The sequence below is a fragment of the Anas platyrhynchos genome, chromosome 1 (genome assembly GCF_047663525.1).
Source record: "Anas platyrhynchos isolate ZD024472 breed Pekin duck chromosome 1, IASCAAS_PekinDuck_T2T, whole genome shotgun sequence".
Classification (NCBI taxonomy): domain Eukaryota; kingdom Metazoa; phylum Chordata; class Aves; order Anseriformes; family Anatidae; genus Anas; species Anas platyrhynchos.
In genome coordinates, this window is record NC_092587.1 from 48849087 (window position 1) to 48866574 (window position 17488).

The 17488-nt window shown below is 37.9% G+C and overlaps 1 long non-coding RNA gene across 5 annotated transcripts in view; it reads right to left on the reverse strand.

Annotated features, from left to right (window-relative positions):
• LOC106018801 (uncharacterized) overlaps nt 1–17488 on the reverse strand; it is a 112820-nt gene that overhangs the window by 63910 nt on the left and 31422 nt on the right. The window contains exon 5 of one of the 5 annotated variants that reach the window (XR_005269640.2): nt 3578–3754. The exons of the other annotated variants lie outside the window; for them this stretch is intronic. This is a non-coding gene — a long non-coding RNA (uncharacterized lncRNA). The remainder of the gene's footprint in view (nt 1–3577; nt 3755–17488) is intronic. 5 annotated transcript variants of the gene reach the window in all.

The window sequence follows — 17488 nt, forward strand, 5'->3', positions numbered from 1 at the left end:
ATAGACATGACAGGATGAGCAGCCTAGGGAGATGATCCTCTTCCTGTTTTTTCCTCATGGAAAAAAAAAAAAAAAGAAAAATATTGCTTACAGAAGAGAATATCCAGAAACAGATTTCAGTGATCGGTGTTTTTGGGGAATCCTGGGCAGTGACTCTCAATACTCACACTCTTATTAATCAGTGGTCTAAAAACCCCTGTCTTCACAGCATGAGCTTGTACTATAAATGTGCTTTTCAAATTGAATACCTTATCCTCAGCACCCAAAACTATTTTCTCACATACTTATTTCCTCTTGGTTGCATTTATTTGTACAGAACAGCTTAGCTTCGCTACAGCTTAAGGTCCAGCCTTGCCCAAGCTTCTTGTAGGATGATGCTTTCAGCATTTTCTAGGGAGAAGAAAGATGAAGGTGAAAAAGTAACTGTGCACATTAACCAAGCCAGTACAAGGAGTTTGCTACCAGGTACAACTTTGACAGTGAGCTTTGTTTAGATCTTTAAAGGTAAAGCTAGATAAATCTCTTTCATGGGAAAAAATAAACTTGGATGTGGATTCAGAGTTCAATATTTCAGATATTTCCCTTAAACTTTCATAAGTTAATTCTAGACACTGATAGATTATTTCTTGCAAAGCAAATAGAAGTGGCTAGGTCTCCCATGAAATCTGAAAAGATTCCATCAAGGCTGGGGATCCTTTAAAGGCAATGCTAGGGCCAACACTTGAATTATAAGCAATATCCTAACTCAGTTAGGCATCTGTGTCATCTAGTGAATCTCTTTCAGGATTTATGTCAAAAGATTTGAAATACAGTGTTTACATTACTCAGGTGTTTTGCAGTCCCCACTAGGCACATCCTTCAGCACCAAAGACATCTGTTTAACTCTTATCAATGATCCGTATCAGAGGACGAAAACTTTGTTCATGTCCAGATCTAGTGAAATAGCATGAAGATTGAAATAGCTCTTATTAAGTCCCAGTAAGATTCACTAAGCAAGATTCACCTGTGTTTGCTATTTTTATCATGCTGAAAACACAAAGTATCTCATCAGCCAGAAGAAGAAAAAAAAAAAAAAAAAGAATCACCATAGAAATAAGCATAGCATCTATAGCATCTGGCAATGCTGACTTTCTGCTGTGCTTTTATACCACCCTGCAGCTAGCATTAGCTTGGAAAGGATGGATGCCTGGGACTCTCTTTCCAGAAATCTCTGCTCAGCTGTTGCATCTGCCCACTAGCAGTTACCTTAATTTAAAGAAGCATTCAAGGTTTTGAGATTGTCTTATTTTTCCCTTTGAACATAACAGTTATCTGAGAGAAGACCAAAGGCACTATAAGAGGGACAAATGACATAAATACAATGCAGCAGCTTGCACTATGTGGGCAATGCAGTATTCTCTCAGGGTACCTATGGTTTAAACTGATGGCTGTTTCATGCCATAAGGTGGCATAAAAAGGAAGAGATGGATCCCCTAGGAGCTGTAAACACTTATGCCTGTGAGTTTGAAGAGTCTGAACTGTCTGTCAATGTTTGTGTCAATAAGGCAGGTCTCTGAAAAATCTACTCAAATTGAACTTCAAGGAGATGGGAACAGGACCACATAAACGTTTAAATTAAGGTAACCAGAAATATCTTATGCTTCTTTTCTCACCTCTTTACATCAAACCTTTTTTTAACTGAAAAGGGAAATTTATCCCAAGTCAGTAAAAATACAGAGGTACATGACTCTGACCTTGTTTTACCTATGCTAGTTCTAGAATCTTGTGTTTTACCCAGCGGGTCTCTTGCAGAGCTTTGAGTTTGGTTGGTTATACGTTTTTGTTTGTTTGTTTGCTTGTTTTTCTTTAATGACAAGTTTTACCTCAGCCTTCTTTTCTATCACCTGAAGGTTTGCTGTTTCAATAATTTCTCTCCTTTTGCAGGTTGCAGGTTCATCAGTGCAGGAATGATTTCATAAAATTTAAGGATACTAGTTCACCTGCTTAACTGGAGCATGAATTTTAGAGAAATAATAAAGTTAGCACAGATATTTAAGAGATGAATAATAAAAAATGTCCTTTCATCTGTGTACTTAATTATCTGCTTTTCTCATGATTACAAAGATCAGTACCCAGGAAGAGAGGATCGTTTAGGTCTCAGAAGGTTAACTCCACACTGGAGGATTAGATGGGACCCAAACTGTGATGCTTAGTGTTCTCATTTCCAGGACAGTGATGACATCCAGGACTCACCTCGTATGCTTAGGAGCGAGGTGAAATATTCATGGTGCTGAAAGCTCTGAGTTAATCCCTCCCCCCACCCCCCCCAAAAAAAAAAAAAAGTAATAAATGATAAATTTTTTCTTTCTTTCTTTCTGTGTTATCAGTGGCGAGTATATTGCTTTGTCATACAACTGCCACAAAGGCTAATCCTCCACACTTGCAAAATCTTCTTATTCTAACTGCCATGGCCCTGCTGAAGCCAGGGCTTATGTTCCTAAAAATAGGAGCAGGATTACTTAGGTTGCAGTCCACTGAAGTAGTTTAAAAGGTTTTCAGATGTGGAGTGATGAGAGGAAAAAAATGTTATTCTAAACTCTTAGAGCCCAAAATTAACATTTTAATCAACTTTAATTAAAGGCTTCATATATTGCCAGTACAAACACTTCCAGCATGAATGGATGCCTACCCCCTTATGAAAATGAAATAGCCAATAAGGCATGTATTAAATTCCTTACTCACACATTTCATATCTGTCTCACAACTTCCTAGCTTTAGTCTATTGAATTGACTTCAACCTTACAGCAGCTCAACAGGGACTTTAAGGAGGATTTAGACACTTGCAGCCATAATTGCAGTCCTGACAATCCCTACTCAACTATGGCCTAACACAGGGCCTTTGGGGAAAAATCAGGCTGTGGTGAACTCAAGTGTAGCCAAAGCTAAAAGTTCACCTTCCTTCTGGGCAGGTAGTCAGGAATTTGGATCTCTGGTGAATTTAGAGGGAAAATAATAGATAACAAACGGGCAGAAGTGAGACCAAAGTTTCAATAGAAGGTATCTATACATGAAAACAGAGCAATAAAGCCTATACAGTGTTTTTTAGCACATGGAAATATTTCAGAAGTTAAGACATATTGCTGAGCATAACTCAATCTTGAGAAATAATGGAGGAAGAGAATAAAATCTGTGCAAGTCTAGGACACCCTCAGTCTTGGCACATCTCTGAAACTCATGTCTAAGCCCTGTAGGTTCAGAAATTGGTCCTTCGACTTAAGACCTGTCCTCTGTTTAATATTCCTCTACATAATACAAAATCTATACTGGGAAGTTTGGTTGGAGCATTTCCAGAACAATTTAATGGGAACCACCTCCTTCTAAAACAATGTGGGAGGTGTTCTTTCCTGCACAAAATGCAGGACAGCAAATATCTCTTTGTCTATCATATTTGGAGATTTTCACTTAGAAAGTAAGGCATCTGTTTCAATGTAATTCTTTTGTTGTTGTTGTTTTGTTTTTATTCCATTACATTCTTATCCCTTATGCCACATCGTGAGTTGCATTATTTGAAAAATATCCCAATGCGAAATAATGTTACCTCTTTTATATTCGGCCGTTGATTCAGGGCTCTTGAGGGCCTCAAGATGAAGGAAAAGAGACAAAAATAAGTAGTACTTCTCAGTCTTCTTTTTTGTTTGCTTTGGTCAAACACCAGTGTAGACTTTGTCCAAGAGAAGACTTTGGCAGCAGACTGTATTGAATGGGGATACCTGTACTGAGTAAAAAGTTGAAAGTAGGTTTGTTTAGGGAAATTTTTCCCACTTGCTGAGAAGTGTGAAGGCACTGTGCTCTAACCATAACCTGGAGTTTTATTGTTCTTTGCAAATGTGTTTTATCAACTGAAGTAGTTGCTAAACCTGATCTCCCTTTGATGATTCCCTCCAGCACGATGAACTCCAGTTCTTCCACAGCCAATGTGCCCACCTTCGCCTTCACTGTGCTGTTTTTCAACCATGTTCACATAGTCTGACTCCCACCATAACTGACAGAGCAGTTGGGGAAGTCTCAGTCACAGTGGACTGGAAAATATAACCCATGGATTGGCAACCAGGCAGGAATTCTCAAGTGAAAGCCCAGTAGGCATTGAGATATAAATAGTGCCATGCTTCTGTCCAGATCAGGTCAGCTTTGGGAACCCTATACTTGAACAGTTGAACAAACACATAGATTTGGTTTCTACAGCTTTCTGTGCCTGGTTACTGCCAGGAGCACTGCCTATATAGTGCACTCATATGTAGTGTACCAGTGAGGAAGATAACATGTCTACAGAAGTGATATAAAGCAATGCTGAAAACAGCAAATGTTAATTATAACAGAAAAATAAATAAATAAATAAATAAAGATACATAATTTAACTAATTCCAGCTACTTTCTTCATTCAAGTAGATATTTATAATTATTATAATCATTATTAATTTCCTTATTAGATAACAGTAAAGAACCAATGCCAAATTCTAATAAATTAATATTATATGATCAACAATATTTGCCTTCATAAGCCTTCATAAGCCTTCATATTTGGTTAAACATACACATTTATATATGCACAATTAACAACAAAAACATGTTAAGCAGGTAGCAATTGAAAAGTAAAATATACTTCTATTACATTTCTATTGAGGAAACATATTTTCAGCACAACTAAAAACTCTGTAAGATGTAAAAAACAGATTTTTTCTTTTTTCTTTTTTTTCATAAACTTAGTGAATATTTTAGATTTTACTGTTTAGTTGTCTTGTTAAAGAGACATGCTTTATCTATTTCCTATTCCAGATATCTCACACGGATTTCTTCCTGTCTTCACCAAGAATATTATGTTGATTTGACTACATACAAAAATCCTTGACTAATAATATTTATGAAACATTTTGTTGCTACAGGAAGCACCTTAGGTCTTGTTGCTTTCTCAGTGTGGTCTTTTATTTTTATCATTTAATATTGTTCTCAGTTGTGTCATCCAAGATAAATCTTCTGGGATCTGTTGATATCATGGTAATTTATGACATTGCAGAATGACAAATCATGATTTCAAATGCAATGGCTGGGTGCCCACAATTTAAGCTTAGTTTTTCACTTCAAAAGTTGCCTTCAAGGATCTGATAGCAGATTGGTGTTTCCATCTGGACAAACCTCCCAAGCTGGAGATGCAGTTCTTTCAATGTTCTGCATGGACTATCTAGAGACCATACTTAAGGCATTTGGTACAGAAATCTCCCTTTTATCTAATAAGCCATCACTAGATTTTTCTTCTGTCTAGTAGCCTTCTATTTCAGTTACTCACTTTTTTCTCATCAGCAAATTACATTGTTTCTACAATTATGACAAAGGTACTAAATAACCTTTTACTGCATAAACAGTAACACAGTTCCAGATACATACAAAAGGGTACATACACAAACATACAAATGTACATCCACTTTCAGAGATTCTTAAGTGCTTTATAAATAGAGGTCATGGACCTGCCATTGGATCTACAGAATCACAGAATCATCTACTTGGAGGAGATCTCCAAGATCTCCTAGTCCAACCTCTGACCTAACACTAACAAGTCCTCCACTAAACTATGTCTCTAATCTCTACATCTAAACGTCTTTTAAAGACCTCCAGGGATGGTGACTCAACCACTTCCATGGGCAGCCCATTCCAATGCCTAAAAACCCTTTCAGTAAAGAAGTTCTTTCTAATATCCAACCTAAACCTCCCCTGGTGCAACTTTAGCCCATTCTCCCTCGTTCTGTCACCAGGCATGTGGGAGAACAGACCAACCCCCACCTCACTACAGCCTCCTTTAAGGTACCTGTAGAGTGCCATATGGTTGCCCCTGAGCCTCCTCATCTCCAGGCTGAACAAGCCCAGCTCCCTCAGCTGCTCCTCATAAGACTTGTTCTCCAGACCCTTCACCAGCTTTGTTGCCCTTCTCTGGACTTGCTCGAGCACCTCGATGTCCTTCTTGTAGCAAGAGGCCCAAAACTGAACAGAGTACTTGAGGTGCGGTCTCAGCAGAGCTGAGTACAGGGGGACAATTACTTCTGTAGCCCTGCTGGCCACACTGCTTCTTATGCAAGCCAGGATGCTGTTGGCCGCCTTGGCCACCTGAGCATACTGCTGGCTCATATTCAGCCGACTATCAACCAATATTCCCAGGTCCTTCTCTGCCTGGCAGCTTTCCAACCACTCATCTCCCGGCCTGTAGCTCTGTTTGGGGTTATTGTGCCCCAGGTGCAGGACCCGGCACTTGGCCTTGTTGAACTTCATACAGCTGACCTCAGCACATCAGTCCAGTCTATCCAGATCCTCCTGCAGAGCCTTTGTACCATTGAACTCACTTCATATCGCGCACACGAGACCCAAACAGGAGGGTTGCCATGCCCACTGCTCCATGCCTCTCCCAGCCAGTCTCAGACACAAATATATTTGGCTCTTTCTTGGCGTGACCCCACAGGTGCCCACCTGGCTATTTTGAGGTCTCATTTGCCACCACACCACGCCTAGAGCTGCCTGCAGCGTTTAACGCTGCTGCTCAAGGACCCTCCCTCCCTTCAGGTAGTTTCTGACAGCTTTAAGATCTGATTGTAAAATTACTTATACTTTTTTAAAGTTATACTTCAATTTACTTTTTTTTTCCTTTTTTTTTTTTTTTTTTTCTGATTAGATTTCCCACTCAGTGAGAAATGTATTGCTTCTGCGTGTGGCAGGAATGCACTTCAAAAAAACAAAGTCTCCCAGTGCTGCTGCAGTACAGACAGTAATTTCTAATGGGTTAAGAGGATGTTGAACTTGTAAAACCATACAGAATTCTCAGTGTTAACAGGCTGTCAGAAAAAGGGGTGAAAAACAAGTGCTCTAACAAATTCTCCAGCTGTTTCTGATTATTATTATTCTTTCTCTTCTAAAAGCTTAGCACTATGGTAAATATTACGTGGCTTTTTGCCTCCTCAAACTACTGGCAAGAATGGCAAAAAAAAACAATGTTTCTGAATGCTTAAAATGTCTTTAATCCATCCCCAAACAAGTGGTTAAAATGTGTTCTTTCACTAGTTTTTTATCTCTGTGAGATATCTCAAGCTACATGCTGGGATAAAGAGTTCTTTCTTAAACTCTCAGATGATAGAATGTCTTATGTTCTCCATCTATTCATCATATTCCCCATAACGGTTTATTCAACATCCACCTATGAATATCTTGACTTTATCTTTTTTTTTTTTTTAACACCCCCTACCATTCTGCTGAGAAGTCACCATCTGATCAATAAGGTCAACCTACAGCCTGATTCAGAATCTCCATGTGCCAAAAAGCAAGTTATATGCTCTTTTTAAGGAAACATGATCTAATCATGGGATTGGAAGGGATGCTAGGGGCTATCTAATTCAACACAATGTCCAAAAGCAGCATTAATACTGCTCTGAATAGATGTTTGTCTAGCAAGTTCTAAGAGATCTCCAATGATGGAGCTGCTACAATATTGCCAAGAAATGTGTCCTGCTGCTTTACTGGATACATACTGGGAAAAATAAATAAATAAATAAATAAAAATTGTAAGCCTGATGATCTAAGAGAATGATTAGGTTGTCAGGGAGTTGTATATAAATTCCAGCTCTCCCTTAAAGCATGAAAACATACATATGTTTCTCAACAGGTGTGCAGGCCCATAGCATATATGTTTGACAGAAATTTAGATGAAATATTCACAATAAAGAGCTTTCTTAAAAATAATAATAATAATAAATAAATAAATAATAAGCTATTCTCTTTCACTAGTTTTAATAATAGAATACTCATCAAAATGGTTTTAAAGAGATAGTTCATCCTATGGACCAATAATAGCTATGCAAAGAAAAAAAGGTAGGAATTTATCCTTTCATCTTTTTTTTTACAATACCAAAGTATATATTTGAGCTAAAGACCACACACAATACACCAGCTCTTTTGTTTTGCTTTGTCTGAAATAACTTTAAACCTGAAAGAAGAAATTAAGTAAAGAAAGAAATCATACAGAGAAGTAGTATCACATGATATTCTTACTATTTTGTCAGTGGTTTAAAAATAATGTAACATCTGTTAGCCACTTCCATGAACATCTCTTTTTCCAGAACAGAAATCATGATAAAGCACACTGAAGAGACTAGAGAATACAATTCGCCTCTGAGGTTTGATCAATTCTTCATCTACAACTCCTGCCTTCAATACATCCATGTATTTTGATGTGTGTTGATGAGCATCAACATGTCTTCACAGTCACAATGCTGTGCAGTAGAAGCTTAACAGACTTTGGAGAGCTATGCAATTTGGCATTTAAAGTTTTATGTTCTGCAAACTGTTCTCAAGCCTAACGAGCATATATGTCAGTAAGCCTGCAAAAGTATATGAGTGACTTATGAATACAAACAATTCAAGAATAAATAATTAAATATAAAAGTTTTTCCTAGTCATATAATAATTTAACTTGTCCAGTAAGGCTATTTTTATTTTATTACTCTAAAGTGTTCATAAATTTTTATTTTTTTCCTCTAATTATTTGCACTTTATTTGAAATATAATGAGATATCTTCAGATCTGAAGTCATAAAATTGAAGATAGTACTTGCATAGCTAAGCACTTTTTTACAGTAAGATCTATCTGCCTTCTCTCATCTTTAAGAGAGCTTGACTTTACACAGTCCTCTGGAAAGCATGCATACATGTATGTTCTGAAATAACAATTCTGTCTAAAACTCATCTATTGGACTGGTTTTGAATTTGAAAACAGTTTTATGATACTTTTATGGGCAGAAGTTCAGTAGAAAGCAATAAAAATACCAAACATGCTTAAGAAACGTGTTTAGAAAGCTGAAGAGTAAAACTGATAAAGAAAGAGTAGATCCAATTTTAGAAAGTACAGTGTTCTTTTATAATAAAAATGTAAATTACTTAAGACTTCCGAGAGCAGTAAGTGTTAATAATAGGATAGTTAGAGATAGCAGCTGCTTGTAATAACCACTATTTTGTATGTGTAACCCTATTACAAAGAACAATATACTCAATGAAGAGCAAACTGGACATTTCTGGTGCATTTAATAGTTTAGTGTATTTCTTCTTACTTTCAAGATATGATTTGGTGGTAATAATATAGTTTTCATCAGTTCTTTAAACTTTCCTTGAGTAAAAATCTTATTGCTATTGCATATTGTAAACCACCGTTTATAAATCCTGAACACTGTCAAATTATTCGAGTGGTCTGATAAAAGTTTAAATGTTTTGGATATTACAGAAAGAAAAAGAGTTTAAAATTGGAAGACTTGGCCAATTTTGGCTGAATAATCAACTCATTTATTTTCTCTCTATAGATTTCTTTCCTCTCTATAGATAGTCTTTGGTTACTGTCCCTAATCCACACTCTGCCTTCTCTTGTGTTGATACAGCAGTAGAGTTTGATCCATATACCTTTTTAGAAGTAATTGCCCAGACCAAAATTATATTCTTGCCATTTCTCCTGATTTTTATTTTTAGAATTCCTTTTTCTTATTATTGACTACAGACAAGAACCTCAACAGATCAAAGGTAAAATCAGTATGTTTTTAAAGTAACTTATAGAAGATTTTGTCTATGCCTTCCTTCTTACTGCAGAGCATCTCCAGATCACATCAGATAAGATTATATCTCTGTAATCTTATCTAATGCTTGACAATATATTGACAATATAATGCTAAAACACTGTAGATATCCTTATCTTTTTGAACTCTTCCCATCCTCATCCCCACTCTCTAGCCTTGAGCCAGGAATAGACTCCAGGGCTCATCAAGGCTTGAATGGTTGATGAGTATTCACTTGTGTAAGACACTGCAGCTGTGTGAGTCAAATCCTTCTCCAGGGGCTGAACTGTGCGGGGATGTGCTGCAGTCAATTTGGCAGAGCTCAGTAGGCCTTGTTGTTTAAAACACCTCCAGTGCATAACCACACTATTTATGTTCTGTTTGGAGTGTGGGTGTTTCTTCCTCCTACTATTTCTCTCATCCTTTTCTTTTAAGTTCACAACAAGAGGTCTTGCTCTGTCCCTGTGTTTCAAACCTCAAACCTAATCTGAACATTCAAGGGCAACACATAGCTAGAGTTGTAGATGGGCTGAATATGACACCTGTATTCAAAGCCTTCTGTCAATATGTTTAAGGGTCTAAGCCTCCAGGATTCAAGAATCAAGAAATTACACACTAGTTGAAATATTTCCCCAGGGGAAGAAAAAAAAAAAAAAAAAAGTATATTCTGCAGGAATATGCAATTCTGTCAAAACTTTTGAACAAAATGAGGCAGCCTAAGAGGTACCTAAATTCATTCTTAGATACTTAGTTCCCTTGAGAAGGTAAACTTAAACAGAATATTTTCCCCAGAATTCAAGATATATTATTTTTCCTGACCGTTGTAGTTTAGTCTCTATTTCTAACCTAGAGGGAGGACTGGTATGGTGATTCATACCAGGAGAATAACTCTTTAAAATACATTTTGTCCTCTAAAGAATTAAGATAACCTTTAATTTATAGTATGAATCACCAAAGACATATTTCACAGTTAATGCATCATACTTCTACTGTGTGATCCACTGGACTGGAGGTGTGTCCTGTGCTTGCCCCTGTCAGTAGTTCTGCATCTACAGAAACATGCTGTGATTACAGCACTCATGCAGAGTGCGCAAATATGTGCCTGAACTCCTCCTCTCACCTGAGTACTGACAAAGCTGCTGCCACCACTGCCACCATGGTGGAAGAAGCTGGAGATGTTGTTCCAGGCCATCCAAAGGGTAAAAAAGCTGCATGGGTGCCTTCTGTCTTGAGGTTGTTCCAGTTTGTACAGCACAATGAAATTTCTGCTTGGGCAAAGACCAAAGGAGGAGCTTTCCACTAGTTCACCAGGGAGAAGAAAATTGTGATCCCATTCTTGTGATGATGGGGCACTCAGCTTCCTCTTCCTCCCTATGTCTGAGGTTTTTAGGGTCTTTAAACACCTCCAGAGACAGGTGACAACTGAAACTAAATGGGTATGAGGATCACAGATTCACAAGCTGGCCCCTAAAAGCTGGAGTTAGTGGAGATTTCACTCTCTTGTGGATCTAACCCTGAGGGATCACTGAACAGCACACCTGTTACAACAGCTGCTCTTGCCTATATCCAGTTTCCAGAAGTCCTTGAAAGCCTCTGGAGTGTTTTGAGAAGTGAGCAATGACATGGGCTCCTTCGGGGAAGTCCCCTCCAGCTGGCAGGTTATGTCATCACCAGGCCTGACTTTGCACAGTGACTTGTCACACCAGCCCTGTACTTAAAGGACCCCTTAAGGGACATCTCTTTTTACCAGACAGTCTGGGAATGGAGGATCCTTATTATATTAGATTAGCACACATTTCAATCTCCAAATGTGTATGAATGTATGAGAGATTTTTTTTTCTACTATACCTTTCCTTGGGATCCTTGGGATACTTCTTCAAAATGCAGAAGGTATCCCTTCTGCACCTTGCTCTTCTTTCAATGTATGAGTACAGCACTCCTGGGTACCAGCACCAGTCCTTATTCTTATCTAGCATTTTCAGTGGATTTTTACACAAATGACATCACCAAACAGATTATTCACACTTGTAAATTGAAATAAAATATATTAGATACTGAAAGATCTTAATAAAAAATATTTTGGTTTCATTACGTAATCTGCTCATTGCTATGCACCTTATCCTTCTGTTCAGCAGCAGACAAAAGCTGAACAGACATTCTGATTTATAAGGACATGAAATATTGCAGCTCTCTCAGCTAGCTTTAATGCACTCACACTTGTACTTGCTAGTCCTGTAGCTTTAGCCTACTTGCCTAGCAGCTACACCATGTTCATCAAAGTCTTGGATGACAGTGGTGGAAAAAACAAGCTTGAATCATGAGATTTCCAAATTTTTAGTCTGTAAGAACTTCATTTACTGCAGTATGAATGGAGAAGACAGGAAAATTTTGCAGCGTTACTGAAATATTTATTCATCTTCTATTACTTAAGTGTGGCCACACTATTTTAAGGCAATTGTAAATATATATCCATTTCATTTACTTTTTTGCTCTCAAAACCATTAAACAACCAACCTTCAACATTTCCAACATTCTGCCTTTACCACACAGCACAGAGATAGCACGGCCACAGCATCTCCTGACATACAGTAAGACAAACTCCACAGTTATCAAAGCCACAGTAATATAGTTAAGGAATTTCATTCCCTCTTCACAGTAGCCAGAATAATACACTGCAAAGATAATTGCTCTCTACAAGCCTTTAGGAAGTCATTCTTCAGGTACAGTAAGTTAGAAATACACAAAAATGTAAATGATGGTTTTTTGTTGTTGTTGTTTTTGTTTTTTATTGCCAGTACTCTAACATAAAGGAAGTTTAACAGCACCAAGGACTGGTGTTAACAGCACTACCTGTTGTTATCTGAAATTTCAGCCCAAAGATTAACACTACCAGAAGAGAGAAATAATTGACCTATATCTTCCATGAGTCCTGTATTCTCTCCCAATACAATCCTTCTATCTGGCCGTTTAGGATTCTAGATAAAGCTTTGTGTTTTTTGTTTCTGATGACAGTGTGTAACACTTCTAACAGAACAGCTGCATACTTGATTCAACATTGTTTTAGTGATGTTTGTTTGCAATAATACAGCTGCAGGAGGAGCGAATGTATTCAAGGTGATACATGAATCTGAAAGAATTGGAAAGGAAAAAAAAACACTGTATGAATCAACAGCTACAGTATGGGCAACATCTACATTTGATACGACTTTAGGACTGGTAAATTCAGCTGATATTTCTAAGGGGTATACATGCAAGAATGTACATAGAGGAATTGTTGTCATAAATTCTGCCCTTTGTACAACTTTATAAATTATCTTAAACTATTGCACAATCTTCGTCTGTTCCATTTCTTGGTAAGATGGTTGTTTCTGAACAAGTCTAGAAAAGAGGGAATTAAACAGCCGGGGACCAAAATTATATTCCTACTATAAATACAAATACAATTCTGATATCATGTAGAATGATAGAATGGCTTGGGTTAGAAAGGACCTTCAAGACCATCTAGTTTCAAGCCCCCTGCCATGGGCAGTGATGACACCCACTGGATCAGGTTACCCAAGGCCTCATCCAGCCTGGCCTTGAACACCTCCAGGAATGGGGTATCCACAACCTCTCTGGGCAACCTGTTCCAGTGCCTCACCACCCTCTGAGTGAAGAATTTCCTCCTAACCTCTAATTTAAATATATTCTCTTTTAGTTTAAAACCATTCCCCCTTGTCCTGTTGTTATCTGACTGAGCAAAAAGTTGTTTTCATCTTTTTTATAAGCCCTCATTAAGTACTGAAAAGTTGAAATATGGTCATCTTGGAGCCTCCTCTTCTTCTTTAGGCTGAACATCTCCAGGTCTCTCAGCCTCTCTTCATAGGAGAGGTGCTTCAGCCCTCTGATCATCTTCATGGCACTCCCCTGGAACCATTTTTACAGTTCAACATCCTCTTTGTGCTGGGGGACCCAGAGCTGGACACAAGGGCAGAGCAAAGGGGGACAATCACCTCCCTTGCCATGCTGTTCACTCCTCTATTGATGCAACCCAGGATGCAGTTGGCCGTCTGGGCTTCAAGTGCACAGCGCTGGATCATGTCAAGTTTTTCACCCACCAGAACTCTCAAGTTCTTCTCAGCAGTGCTGCTCTCAATGAGTTTTTCTTTCAGTCTGTACTCCTCTCTGAGATTGCCCCCACCCAGGTGCAGCACCTTGCACTTGGACTTGTTGAACCTCATTAGCTTCACTTGGGCCCAATTCTCAAGTTTGTCCAGGTCCCTTTGGATGGCATCCTCTCCTTCTGTTGTATCAATTCAGCTTGGTGTCATCTGAAAACTTGCTGATGGTGCACTTGTAAGGGTGCACTGTCTATGTCATTAAGATGTTAAACCGTACCAGTCCCAGAACAGACCCCTGAGGGTCACCACTTGTCACTGGCCTCCACCTGGACATAGAGCCATTGACCACCACTCTCTGGGTGTGACCTTCAAGCCAATGAAAGTAGCATTCAGTTGTGTCAACATTACAACATTTCCCTTGAATACATTACAGAAACAAGAATTACTGGTAAATGAGGTTTCCAGTTCTCTGTCAACCATGCCAGGATGACTTAAACTGGCCAGATGGAGCTTCACTGACAAATGGAGAATTCATTGCAAGGGAGAATCTTACCTGTAGACTTTGAGTTATACAAAGATAACGTTTAGCACCCTAAGAACCTGTATCTTGTCACCAAGAAATGCACTAAGGCATCTTAGGATTCATGTGCCCTTAGGAAGATGTTTAATATCACATGAAACACTCAAGGGTATCCTGCCTGTCTCCAGCAGTGCAGAGATCTCCTGCAGGTCCTGTTATAACCGTCAGCTCCCAACAGATTTACAAATAGTAATAAGTGCCAAGGTATGGGCAGCAGAACTGAGCCTAAAAGACAATCACAGTTGTATAGAAAGGGACACCAAAATTAAGAAATTACAGTATTAATTAAAGGTTGTCTCATCAACTTTAATTCAGTTCTTCATGTATATACTTTGAGATGTAGTCTTAAATTATATACCCTGTTTCTGCTCTGCTTCCTCTTTCTCTGTGCTCCATATTCCTTTCTACGTGCCAAGTCCTGCAGTTTCCTCTCCTTCCCTCTCTTTCTTCTTCCTTATGGCCAGCATCCCACTGAGCTGTGGTAGGCAGATGCAATACCTGCATTTACACAGGGAGCATAATTTTCTGGCAGTTCAGTGGATTTCTAGCTTGTTGCTGCAGATGGCATGGGGGAGGAATGGGGCTTGTTCATTAAAGTCTCTGTAGTCTCTACTGAACAAACAGAAATTTTTCTGAAGCCTTCCAGCTTGGCAAAGATCACAGACAGCTGAAAGTATATTCTACTTACAAAGGTTTCCTGCTGCAACATAGCTTGTCCTTGCCTCAAAGATAAGAAGCTTAATACTACTGAGGAAAAACCTTTCTGAGACAGTTGAAACAATGTGGTGAATCCTTTTTTCAAACATCTGAATAGAAAAACAAACAAACAAACAAACAAACAAAAACCAAGAGGCAGAAAAAAAACAGTGTATGGAAGTTTTGAACATGAAAAAAAGAATGACATCCCTAGTGATTATCCTGAGATGAATACCAAAAACTGGACCTTTCTGGAAGCATCACATTATCTTTAACTGTAGTTGTTCTTCTAGAGAAGTCTTTAAGTATGCAAGTGAATATTATATAGTAAAACCACATGACTAAACTATCTAATATATTCATATGCCCTATTTGAATAAATTCTACATTGAGCAACCTGAATATTAAAATTTCTTTCCTTTCCTGTCTGACACAGCTGGACAGTATTATATGGGGAATTGACCACATTATCCATACTATCCATGTTATAACAATGAAGATGTACAGGTTAGAGTGCTGATCTTCAAGGAAATGATAAGGTAGCTACTGGATATCTTGCATCTGATTCTCTGAGAGCAGGGGAAAAACTGAAACAAGGTAAAGACCAATTGAAGATAAATTGGAATGTCCCTGATCTGGCTACAGCAAGGCTATATTTTATTATTAATAAATCATCTGTCAGCTATGATGTTTTGGTCCAATTGCACACCTACAGTTCTCACCATATCTTCATCCTCTCAGGTCCCAATTACTACCACCATCTTCTTTCTTGCTAGTCTTTTTCCACACGTATATTTTCCTGAATCCCTTTTTATCAGCCACAGCCAATACCAATTGTCGGTATTCACTGCTAGAGTCCCAGGCAGCTTATGCTACTTTACCCATCATTGTTCACTCATTAACAGGACAACATCTTTTGCCTTCATCCAGCCCAGCTTCCAGCTTCTTAGGTGGTAACAGTGAGAACAGTGACATGCAGTATAACACCAGAGTGTGCCAAGGAACAAGGCAAAGGAAAAATAAAGAACATAAGTTAAAAAATAAAATGAAAAAAAAAAAAAAAGGAGAAGGAGAAAAAAACAACTTACCATTCCTTATGCTTTCAAAATAGAATCCTTATGCTACTGTCTACTATAGATTTTTAATGAGCATAGTTGTTTTTTAACTACCTGTTTTCCAGCAGTGAAAATAAGGAAGCTATCAGTCAGAGCTTTGATCTCTCCAAGATCCTCCTGATGCCTTTCCAGCATTTATCCTACAGACTGGAGCAGTCTGAACAAAAAGTATACTTTAAAAATAACATTTGCTGTCTTGCAGTAATTAGTAAATTTAGCCAACAGGTGTAAAACATAATTCTAAAGCAGTTGGTGCTTTCAAAATATATAAAATGGTAATTATTTAAAGACTTTTGTCAATCTTTAAAAGATACAGTAGTGCTTAGCATTGCTCTGACACTTGATTTTAAGAAGCCACTCTAAACTCCTTATGAACTTGGCTAATCTTTGTTTTTGGAGAGCTGTATGAATAAATAATCATGTTCCTCACTTTAATTTTTGTAGTCTTCCTTCTCTGGGACATGCTTACTGAAATGCTGAGCTAGGTTCTCAGCAGATGTAAATGAACATTGCTTTACTAGTTTCCATGGCACAAGACTAATTTTGACAAGATAGGATATGGGGCTTGGTTTTTAATTTTATCTCATTATGGGAAAAATACATATCAGCTTTTCATTGCTTAATACTTCATAGGCCACAATAATGAGAATTTCTACATTCCAGTTTCATCAGATTACCACAAGATATTATTAACATATAAATGTTAATTATCTGTGCAAACAGGAAGATACTTGTTTACAGAGCACATCCAACTATCACTGAAATACTTCCTAGGCCTGGATTTTTCCCTCTGAACCAGACGCAATTCCTTTTCAGTGATTTAATTGCTTCCTTTCCATTTAATTACTTTGAGGATTAACTGCAGGCAAGTGTATTCCAATAATAGGTTCATCTACAAAGAACAGGAAGCTTTCCCTGTGGTCCAGGGAATTCACCACTTCCGACTGCAGCTCAGCTATATAGCTATCAGGTTTCCCTTTGCCCCTGGGCTTTATGTGTCACCTTGTCTGTTTGAGTGTAAAGAAATGTCATGAGATGACCTGCTTGTGCCTGGATTCCCATGCAGAGCAGGAAATAACAAAATCCTTCCTCTAACTAGAGAAAAAGATAGAAATAATCCAGGCCTAAATACTAGATTATTAATTATATATAACTAATATCCATTATATTTAGGATAGTTTCCATCAATACATTTCTGGAAGAAAGAAAGAAAGAAAGAAAGAAAGAAAGAAAGAAAGAAAGAAAGAAAGAAAGAAAGAAAGAAAGAAAGAAAGAAAGAAAGAAAGAAAGAAAGAAAGAAAGAAAGAAAGAAAGAAAGAAAGAAAGAAAGAAAGAAAGAAAGAAAGAAAGAAAGAAAGAAAGAAAGAAAGAAAGAAAGGAAGAAAGGAAG